Below are 12,295 nucleotides of genomic sequence, written 5' to 3'. Positions count from 1 at the left end.
GGGGTGCCAACTTTCCTTTAACACCAAAACGGTTAACTCCCTTCATTGGTGATACTTTTAGATATACAAAATCTCCTTTGTTAAATACCAATGGTCTCCGTCTTTTATCCGCATAACTCTTTTGACGGGACTGAGCTATCTTCAAATTTCTTTGTATTTGTCTAACCTTGTCTTCTGTTTCTTTTACAAGGTCAACTCCAAAGAATCTTCTTTCTCCAGGCTCAGACCAACTCAATGATGTCCTGCATCTACGACCATAGAGTGCTTCAAATGGAGCCATTCTAATGCTTTCCTGATAACTATTGTTGTATGAGAACTCGGCCAAAGGTAAGCATTCATCCCACTTATTGGAATAGTTAAGGACACAACACCTTAACATATCTTCAAGTACTTGATTAACTCTTTCAGTTTGTCCATCAGTCTGCGGATGATAAGCTGTACTATACAGAAGTTTGGTACCCAATGAAGAATGCAATTGTTTCCAAAAGTTGGAGACAAACTGTGTACCCCTATCTGACACAATAGTCTTGGGTACTCCATGGAGACTCATGATTCTTGCTAAATACATCTTGGCATATTGGATCATAGGATATATTGTCTTGACTGGAAGAAAATGTGCTGACTTAGTGAGTCGATCTACAATAACCCATACTGAGTCAAATCCCTTTGATGTCTTGGGTAGACCAATAATAAAGTCCATACTTATGTCCTCCCACTTCCAAGATGGAATAGGTAATGGTTGTAACTTACCAGCAGACCTCAAATGTATAGCTTTCACCTTTTGACAAGTATCACACTTTGCTATGTATCTAGCAATCTCTATTTTCATTTTAGTCCACCAGAATCTTTGCTTCAAGTCATGGTACATCTTGTTGCTTCCCAGATGGATTGATAACCTAGTAGCATGTGCCTCTTCTAGAATTGACTGCCGCAACTCAGGAACTTTTGGTACCACCAGGTGATCCTTGAACCATAACACATCTTCATCATCTATGCGGAAGCATTCCGCCTTTCCATTCTTGACTCTTTCCTTAATATGGGCTATACCCTTGTTTTCCTTCTGAGTAGCAATAACTTGATCTCGAATAGTGGCTTCAACAATTATGTTGGTCAAACTTCCTTATTGAATTACTTCTACATTCAACTTTTCCATTTCTTGACATAAATTTAAACCCATTGTTCTCACTGTTAGACAATTGCAATAACTTTTGCGACTGAGGGCATCTGCAACTACATTTGCTTTACCAGGGTGATAATGTACTTCCAAATCATAATCCTTAATCAGTTCTAACCATCTTCTTTGTCGCATGTTCAATTCTGACTGAGTAAAGATATACTTTAAGCTTTTGTGGTCTGTATACATATGACACGTATTACCAAGCAGGTAATGCCGCCAAATCTTCAGAGCATGAACCACAGCTGCTAACTCCAAGTCATGAGTCGGATAGTGTTCTTCATGTTGCTTAAGTTGCCTGGATGCATAGGCAATGACTCGGCCTTCTTGCATCAACACACACCCAATACCAATACCTAAAGCATCACAATAAACATCAAACGGCTTCTCGATGTCAGGTTGGGCTAACACTAGTGTAGTAGTCAACAGTCTCTTCAAAGTCTGGAAAGCCTCCTCACAATCTGATGACCAGACAAACTTAACTTGATTCTTCAACAATTCAGTTATGGACATTGATATTTTTGAGAAATCTAGAATAAACCGACAGTAATACCCTGCCAATCCCAGAAAACTCTGAACTTGATGAACTGTGGCTGGCAGTTTCCAATCAAGCACATCTTTCACTTTGCTAGGATCAACTGCAACTCCTTCGGTTGACAAGACATGTCCAAGAAATTGCACTTCCTTAAGCCAAAAATCACACTTGCTGAACTTGGCATATAGTTGATGTTCTCTCAAGCGGGTCAGAACAATTCTGAGATGTTTGCATGTTCTTTCTTATTCTTGGAATACACTAGAATGTCATCAATAAACACCACTACAAACTTGTCTAGCTCAGGCATGAATACTGAATTCATCAGATACATGAAATGAGCGGGAGCATTTGTTAAACCAAAAGACATCACCAAGTATTCATATAATCCATATCTTGTGGTAAATGCCATTTTGGGAATATCTTCAGGCTTTATCTTAATTTGGTGATACCCTGATCTCAAATCTATCTTGGAGAAAACTTTGGCTCTGGCCAATTGATCAAAAAGCAGATCTATCCAAGGTAATGGATACTTATTCTTGATGGTCACTTCATTCAATGGATGATAGTCGACACATAACCTTAGGGTCTCATCTTTCTTTTTCACAAAAATTGTCGGACATCCCCAAGGTGAGGAACTAGGTTGGATAAACCCTTTCTCAATCAATTCTTGTAACTGAGTCTTCAACTCGGCCAATTCCTTAGGTGGCATCCTATAAGCTCTCCGAGAAATCGGAGCTGTTCTAGGTTGTAACTCTATGTTAAACTGTACATCCCTATCAGGTGGTAGACCGGGTAAATCTTCAGGAAACACATCCGGAAATTCACACACTACCGGAATATCTCTAATCTCCTTGACAGCAGTTGCACAAATCTTGCCCACTGATCTTCTTAGGATTGGAAGTTGGATGAGAAGTTGAGAATTACTATCAGGCAAACTCACTCTTAATGTCCTATTCAAAGCATCTATAACAGCCTTATGCTAATACATCCAATTCATTCCCAAGATTACATCTATATCCTGATCCTTAAGGATAATCATGGTAGTGGGAAAAATATGCCCACCCAGGTTTACGGGTACCTGGTATACCATTTCCTTAGTACACAGACGTCCCCCGGGCGACTGTATAAAGAAACTTTCCTTTGTTGCCCCAATTGAAATTTCATGCTTCACGACAAATGTTCTATTGATGAATGAATGCGATGCGCCAGAATCAAAAAGTATGACTGATAGGGTAATTGGCAACAGGAAACATACCCATCATCATTGGCTCCCCTTCTAGAATTTCTCTAGCTTGAATATAGAACACCCGTCCTGTCTTCCTCTCATCTTTGCCCTTCTGAGCATTCTGATTGGGGTTCTTATTCGGTGCCTGACCCTGTAGTTGATTAGCAGGGGCCTTCTGATAATTTTGATTAGCCTGCCTAGGATATGGACATTCCCTAGAGAAATGACCAGTCCTTCCACAATTGTAGCACGGATAGTTGTGACCCTGGGATGTTGGAGCATTGCCACCAGGAGCATTGGTTGACTGTGAACTCGGATATGTTATAGCAGGATGGACATTTGACTGTTGCTCCGGCTTGGAACTGCGGCGGACGATAAGGAGGACGATTATGATGTACTAGATGATAAATCACCCTCTGCCTCTTCTGATTTCCTCCAAAAGATCCAGACGGCACACTCTTTTTCTTTTTGAGCTCCTTATGCTGCCGATACTTTGACTCTGAAGCAATTGCAATATTTACGGCCTCATGGTAAGTAACATTGGTGCAAGTGGTCATCATAGTCTGCAACTTGGTATTCAGGCCTCTCATAAACCACCTCTTCTTCTTGGCATCAGTATTGACATGTTCGGATGCATATTGGGATAGATGATTAAATCTTCCCACATACTGCATCATGGTTTGATCTCCTTGTTTCAAAGCAAGGAATTCATCTAGCTTCATAGCCATCACTCCTTCAGGGATATAATGGGCTCTGAAGGCAGTACGGAACTCAGCCCAAGTTATTGGAATGCCAGCAGGTTGCATAGCCACTAAGTTTGCCCACCAAGCACTTGCTGCTCCTCTAAGTTGTTGGGCGGCAAACGTAGGTTTCTGATACTCCGTGCATGGGATAAGGTCAAATTTCTGCTCCATGGTTCGAAGCCAGTCATCAGCCTCCAATGGTTCATCTGCCTTGGTGAACACCGGGGGTCTTGTGTCTGTGAAATCAACATATGTAGCCTCCTGTCGGTTATGGTGGCATCCACGGTTTCCATACATCTGATTCTGATTACTCTGAGCCATCTCATGAAGCAAACGAGAATTTTCAGCCATCACATTGACAAGTGCGGTTATAGCATCAGCTAAATTTGTTGGAACTGGTGGCGGATCTGGAATACCATCCTCATCTTGTGAAGTTCCAGGAACATACGAACCCCGCGTACGACGCATCTGCTCATAACAAACCAAACTTTATTCACATGTCTTTATTGAATTGTACCAAAGCTTACTCTAGACACATTACATAGAGTTTACTAATGTACAAACAAACCCACGAGTACGAAAACAGAACTACATAACTTAACTAGAGCTACTATTATACAACTCTACTCTTTTCCTCAATTTCCTCAAACTTCAGGCTCGGTATCCATTCCGGAATTATTACCGCCTTCTTCATCACTTTCATCGATCATTACTAATTCTTCAGGATCTTCTTCTTCTTCCTCTCCCGATTCATCATCATCGCAAGGATGACACCGGGGTCCATGGCATCAGCTTGAGGCTCATGATTCGGGTTTAGTAGATTGCTAAGCCTATGAACTTCCTCATGCAGATAAGTATTATGTTCTTCTAAATCTTCTACATAGAATTCTAGCTCATGAGTTCTAGCTCTAGCTATATTTTCCCTATGCCAAGCTTCATTTCGTCCCTCCACCGTACAAACTAACATACTTTCGCAGTTCCTGTGCGTGGTGGTGAGACGCCTCAATTGATCCTATAATTCTCCTACCTGTATAGCATCTAGAGCCCTATCTCTAGTAGCTTGTGCTAATTCTGCAGAAATCCTTAGTATCTCTGTTGGGGATCAGGCCTAGAACTGCTACTACTAGCACCATCATTTCTAGGGGCAAGTTGGTGACGAGGAACTCCTTTGGGTCTAGTGGACTTATGGGGCATCATCTTGGCACGAGCCATACTGTAGGAAACCAATTTAATCCAAGTAAGACCATTTGATCAAAGTCTAAAGAGCAGCTATGATGGATTACATTACTCAAACCAGACTCACTACTCAACTCCAGACTAAGAGGTGAAGGAAGTAACAAGTGAATTATTCATGATGCATGAATCGTTCTTACGAACAAAAACATCAAGGTTTATAATGCACATAAACAGCATTTATTTTTATATAGGGCATAGTAAGATTACTACTCCACCACACAAAACCTTTTTAATCAAATATGGAATGGTGAGAAAGAAATAAGATAAGTCAGAAGCAATTTAGACCAAATTATCAGAGTTAGATTTAGTCATCCCAAATCATTTTGAAATTTTTGTAAAACAATACAACAAAAACCTTGTAACGATCGCTCTGATACCATTCTGTGGCAGAACCTCCTAAGTTATAGGGCCCACATGCACCTGTCACTGTCCGACGACCTTTGACATCTATGCATATGTTTCCATGAACTTAAAAAGACTGTCGGGTGTCCTCGGGGAACCCCGAATCATCCACGATTTCCAAGCAGGATCACGTTACAGAGTCATTGCAGTATTACAACATTTATTCAAATATCAAAACCAGAGTAAAAACAGCGGAAGTCTTACGGTAACATAGTTTACAAACTAGTTGTTTCAAACCTTACAAACTAATTTCGATAATTATTACAAACCATAGTAGTAGTGGAGTGGCATAATTAACATATATATAACACGCAAAATAAATATCCTGCCCAAGGATCACACATTTACTTCTCATCGTCAGATCGAATGATAGTCATGCAGCACGATCCAAAACAGATCTGCTCATGAGGCTCACCTGCAACAAGGGTCAACGAACCCTAAGTACAAAAGTACTCAACAAGACTTAACCGAAATATTAACTGATAACTTAGGAATGCAGGCTTAGGGATTCAAAGTATAGCTATAACAATGATCAAAGTTCTTTTGCGTAAAAGCTCTTTTAATAAAATTCTTTGTATAGAAGACTTCTTTAAGAATTATATACAAAACTGACATGATCCGCACTGATATCATGAAACTTCATATCCAACACTTTCACAAGCCTTATTCAAGTTCTAGTTATTAATACTACGATGATGAATAGTGAGTTGAGTCTCCATAACCGAGGAGCAACGACGATTCGAACCGATTAAACCTAGCTGGGGATTCCAGACCACACGACATATGCAGGTCCCCGACCTACATATACCAACCTACCCTCGGATCCTCTAAAACAAGAACGGGTCCACGCCACCCGAGAACACAGTACTCCACCATTCCAGCCCATGGCCACGTGGGTACATGCTATTCCCGCCATCTCTCCACTCCTAGTGCGCGAGTAGCCATTCTCGTAATAGAATTGCCAAGTTCAGGCTTACCAGGAGTATGTGGTTAGTACTACAAATTCTCACCTCATGCAATTCAACAACGGACGTGCCTTAATCGACACAGGCAGGAAAGAACCCGCTCACAAGACCTCCATGTCTTGTGGCTCACACACACCGAGTCCGCTCAGGTCTAGATTTATTACTCCACATTCCCATATCACATGCTAACATAGTTAACCAATGTTCCGTTTAAAACTTGCAGGTAACAAGTAGTCATCCGACTTTCATTCGTTCTACGCATAGCTAAGCAAAACTAGGCATATACGAGTTTAAAACTGGTAATATGGTAAATATGGAATAACAAGGATGGTAATGCACCAATTAGGCTTTTACTTAACTCCTAATCACTTAATGCAGTAACGGAAAGCAAAAGCAAAATTAATTTATAAAACACAAGGTAGGGTTGTATGCATCCGGGGCTTGCCTTCGTTGATAGAAAAGTTCGGTTCCTGTGACGTTACACAAGGATTTCGATCCGACCTCAACAGACGGATTAACTTCCTCAATCACTTGATTAACTACCACGTGTTCACCTTCGTTCACTACATGTAATAACAATGCCATGTTTAACATGATGCTCGATGATGGATACAAAATTAAGAATTTGAATACAACTTTCCTTCGTGGTACAGTTGCAAGTCAAGCAAACTAAATCTTTTTCGTAATACATACATTAATTGCCAAGGATCATTATCAACAAATGATCCAAGGTCATCACTCAATCCAAAATTTCAAACAAAACCTAAATCATTAAAGGTTACTATTTGCTTTTATGAATTAATTATTTAATTAAAAATTATGAAATAAATCAACTTATTCCAATTGAGCTCAAAATTTTTGTAAATGTTCAGTACATGTTAACTAAGTGGCAAAACAAATTTCATAATTTTTGGATAAATAAATAAGCCTAGAAAAATCATGGAAATCCATTTATTAATAAATTGAGTAATTTTTATCACATTCAAAAATTACTTACAAACATTATTTCATATTTTTCTTAAATAATATACATCATAGAGAAGTCACACAAAAATTTTCATAATTTTTGGAGCTCTAAATAAATCTACACAAAAATAACAAAAACAAACACTATTCATTCAAATCTGAAAATAGAAAAATCCATTTGAACGCTGAGTCACTGACAACGGGTCCTACTTGTCATCTTCTACCTCGCGCTTTGACCACGGCGACACGCGCGCTGACCGGCGAAAACTCGCCGACGGCGAGCTCAACGGCGATGACCAAGGTACTGAAATGATCCCTACACCCCTACGCGTCGATTGGTGGCACAATCGAGCCTCGACACTAACTGGACCAAGCACCACGACGGCCATGGCGGACACGATGGCACGGCCATGCTACGCCGGCGACACCAGTGTGGTAGTGATTAAACAAAGGACACAGAAAGCATCAGGAGCTCACCCCGAACGCGTTGGAGCCAAAGACCGAGCCGGAGGAGCAACAGCAAGGGGGTTCGACGTTCAGCGCGAACACAGCGGAGCAAAACGTCGTCGGTGATGGTGTACCGGTGACTGCAGTGGTCAAAATGAACAACCAACTATGGAGTAAGCACCATAGCATCGAGACGAAGCCATAGGAACATAGAGCAAGGACAGCAGCTCACCGAAGGGCGCTGGCCACGGAGATGCGCGTGCGACAGGAAGGTCGCCGGCCGTGAAGAAGAAGAAAGACATGGACAGCGAGTTTCCAGTGGAGATAAACTGAATTGGTGGGTCGGTTGGACACGTAGGGTTAAGGCGGAGCTGGGACTAGCTTATCAGCGATGGTGGAGCACGACAACGACGGCACGGGCTTGCCGGAGTGGAGCAGCGGCGACGGGAAAACAGAGCAAGGGAGAAGGGCAACGACGATGGCGGCTCAGGCTAAAAAGGATGGCCAGGAAGCTCAAGGAAGCCACGACGAAGCCTTCAGCGTGCCAACGCGACGCCCAAACAGCCACGCGCACGACTGGAAGCAAGCCGAAGCTCGCCGGCGGTGTAGCGCAAGCGGTGAACACTGTTCATAGTAATTACAAGTTTGCCATTCGCCAAAATTCACAAATTACTCCCAAATTTTCATAACAACTCAAAAATCTCCAAAAATAAAAGTTGTTCAAAATCAAAAGTTGTACAACTTTGCTTTTATAACCATCTCCTAATTCAGTCTAGATTTTGAAATGAACTTTTGAATTTGAATCGGGAAATTTAACGAATTACGCCTTTTTGAATTACTCGAAATTTTTCTAAACAACTTGAAAAACTCTAAAGATAAACTTTGCTTAACTTGCCAAGCTCTACACTTTTGCTTTTGGTCCCAACCCCAAAATATGCTTAGATTTTGAAATGGATTTTTAGGGTAGGATTTAAATGTTGAAAAGCGGGGTTTTCTCGAAAAATTCAAAACCCAGACAAACTTTGAACCTGAGTCAAACAATACAATTCAACACTCATTACACAAATGTAAACTTGTTTTAGTAAATGCACATCAAAGTTTTCACCAGATGCCAAATGCTTTGCAATGCATATGATGACATGTCAGATTTTAATATTTAAACACCCGAGGTGTTACAGCTGAGGGCCAGCGTCCGATCGATCCGACCGGAGCATCCTGTCACCCTGAGTTGTGCCTAGTGAAGGGTATAATGGCTCTATTTCATGGGGGCTTCTATTTAAGCCCCATAGCCAGCTCAAGCTCACCCTCTTGGCCATTTACATTGACATAGCAACCTTGTGAGCTTAGCCAAAGCCATCCCACTCATCTCCATCATTGATTCATCATCTTTGTGAGATTGGGAGTGAATCCAAGTGCATTGTTTGTGTGTTTGCATCTAGAGACACTTGGTGTTCGTGTTTCGCTACGGGATTTACTTATTACTCTTAGTGGTTGCCGCCACCTAGACGGCTTGGAGCAGCAAGGATCGTTGAGCGAAGGGTGGTGATTGTCTCCGGCTCTGGTCGTGGTGATTGTGAGGGGTTCTTAACCTTTCCCCGATGGAGAGACAAAAGGTACTCTAGTGGATTGGTCGTGGCTTATGTGATCCTCATCTTGTGTTGGCTATGCAGCACCCTATTGAGGGTTTGGTGTGTGAAGCCAATTAGCGCATGAACCACCAAGTGAGTGAATCGCCACAATGAGGACTAGCTTGCTGGTAAGCAAGTGAACCTCGATAAAAAATCATTGTGTTCATTATTTGATTCTGAGGTAATTGGTCTTCATTGTTATTCATTCTTGTGATTGATTGGCTCCTTCCTCAACATGGTGGTATAACCATCTTGCTCACTCTCTTTACATTACCACAAACTAGTTATCAAGCTCTTTAGTGTAGCTAGCTGTGAGAGCTTGTTAGTTTAGTTAGTGTGGCTCTTTAATTAGCCTTTGAGAGCACACTAACTTAGTATAGTGACAATAGCTATTGTGTGGATAGAAACTATATCAACTAGAATTGTGGTAGGTGGCATGCATTATTAGTAGGCTAGCGCAACACTTGATTTGCCTCATAATTGTCTAAACTGGTTTGCTAAGTGTTGCTGTAGAAATTTTTATTAGGCTATTCACCCCCCCTCCCTCTAGCCATGAGGACCTTTCAAGTGGTATCAGAGCCAAGGTCACCAGTGATTTGAGGCTTAACAACCTTCGGTGCAAAAATGGTTCAAATCAACAACACCATGAAGCCACCCCAATTTGATGGCTCAAATTATCCCTATTGGAAGGCTAAGATGACAACATATATCAAGTCAATCAATAGGAAGATTTGGAAGGTGGTAGAAACAAAAATTGAGATTAAAGATGAAGATGCTCCCACCGCAGCCAAAGAAATACTTCTCCAAAATAATGACATTGCTCTTAGTGCCATCCATGATGCTTTGGATGAGAGAACCTTTGAGCAAATCAAGAACATTGAGAGAGCTCATGAGGCTTGGAAGAAATTGGAGGAATCTTTTGAGGGCACTCAAGCCGTGAAGGGTACAAAGGCATATATTCTCAAAGAGAAGTTTGCAAGCTTCAAGATGAAGGAGGATGAGAGTGTGCCGGACATGTTCCATAGGATGGAAGTGATTGTCAATGATCTCAAATCAGTTGGTGAGAAGATAGAGGACAAGGACTTCTCCAATAAGTTCTTGAGATGTTTACCCGCAAGATTTGGCATGTTGGTCTCCTTGCTAGTGAGGATCGGTTTGAACACAATGACACCAAACCAAATCTTGGGAGATATCATGACCGATGATGCTTATAGAGATGATGATGAGAAGGAAGAAAAAAAGAAGAAGAAAGATGAGAAGAAGGATGAAAAGAAGAAGAGCATGGCATTCAAGGCCACATCATCCAAGGGCAAAGCAAAGCAAGAAACATCAAGTGGAGATGATGATTCATGGGATGATGATGATGGTGATGAAAAGATGGCTCTCTTTGTCAAGAGATTTGGCAAGTTCATGGTAAAGAAGGGCTACCATGCTAGAAGAAAGAAGTCTTCATCCAAGAACAAAAAAGAGTCAAGAAGGTGCTTCAAGTGTGGAAGCAAAGATCATCTTGTTGCCCAATGCCCATACAATAGCGACAATGATGATGACAATAAGAAGAACAAGAAAAAGGACAAGAAGGAAAAGAAAGAGAAGAAGGATAAGATGGCCTTCAAGAAGAAGAAGGGTGGTTCATATGTGGTCACTTAGGATAGTGATGCTTCCTCAAGTGATGATGACAAGACCACCAAGAAGAAGGCATTTGCAAGCATTGCAATCAATGAGAAGCCTTCTCTCTTCGACACTCCATCATGCTTCATGGCTAAGGCCACTAAGGTACAAACTTGTGATGATGAAAGCGATAAAGAACATGATGATGAAAATGAACATGAAAATGAAAATGATAGTGATAGTGATGATGATGAACCTACTAAAGATGAATTATTTGACATGCTAGAAGATGCTAAAGAACATTTTGACATTAAGAGAAGGGAATGCAAGAGCTTGAATAAGGAGGTAAAAGCCCTTAAGCAAGCCCTTGATGAGCTCAAAGCAACTCATGAGAGGCTAGAGGAAGCCCATGAGAAGCTTGGCAAAGCTCACAAGAAGCTTGAAAAAGCTCATTCTTCTTTGCTTAATGAACAACATAAAAAGAAGCATGTTGAAACTTGCAATGTAGGTTTAACTTGTGATTTAATTGACACATCACTATCTATGCCTATCATTGTTCCTCCCACTAACCCTTCTTGTAGCACTTCCACTTCTACCTCATCTAGTAGTTATGGTCTCACTTGTGATGCCTCACTAGTGGTTGAGAATGAGAACCTCAAGAAGGAGGTCAATAAGCTCACTCACACCTTGGCTAAGACCTATGGTGGTGAGGACCTCTTGCTTATGTGCTTGGGTAGCCAAAGAGCTTCTCTCTATAAAAAGGGATTGGGCTATACCCCCAAGAAAGACAAGGTGGTCTTTGCTCCTCACAAGACTAGTTTTATGAAGAACAATGGTCAGTTTTGCACTAGTTGCAAGCAAGTTGGTCATAAAGAGCATGAATGCAAAAACAAGAGCAAAAATGCTAATGTATCCTCAATTAAGATTAATTCTTTCTATGTGCTTACTAAGGGTACAAATGGTATGAAGGCTAAGTTCATTGGTAAACCTTGGATGGGCTTAAAGAAGAAACCCATTTGGGTACCAAAGAGCTTAGTAACTAACCTTCAAGGACCCTAAGCAAGTTTGGATACCTAAAAAGAATTGATCTTCTTTTGTAGGTCAATTACAAAGCTAGAGGAAGACATTGGGTTCTTGATAGTGGGTGTACTCAACACATGACTGGTGATGCAAGAATGTTCAACTCAATCAACACCAATGGCAATGATGGTTATGATAGTATCACATTTGGTGACAATGGTAAAGGCAAGGTCAAAGGGCTTGGTAAGATTGCAATATCCAATGACATGAGCATTTCCAATGTGTTGCTAGTAGAGAGCTTGAACTTCAATTTGCTATCCATGGCTCAATTATGTGATCTTGGATT

Source organism: Miscanthus floridulus, chromosome 4 (assembly GCF_019320115.1).
Source record: "Miscanthus floridulus cultivar M001 chromosome 4, ASM1932011v1, whole genome shotgun sequence".
NCBI classification, from domain to species: Eukaryota; Viridiplantae; Streptophyta; class Magnoliopsida; order Poales; family Poaceae; genus Miscanthus; species Miscanthus floridulus.
This window is presented reverse-complemented; position numbering follows the sequence as displayed.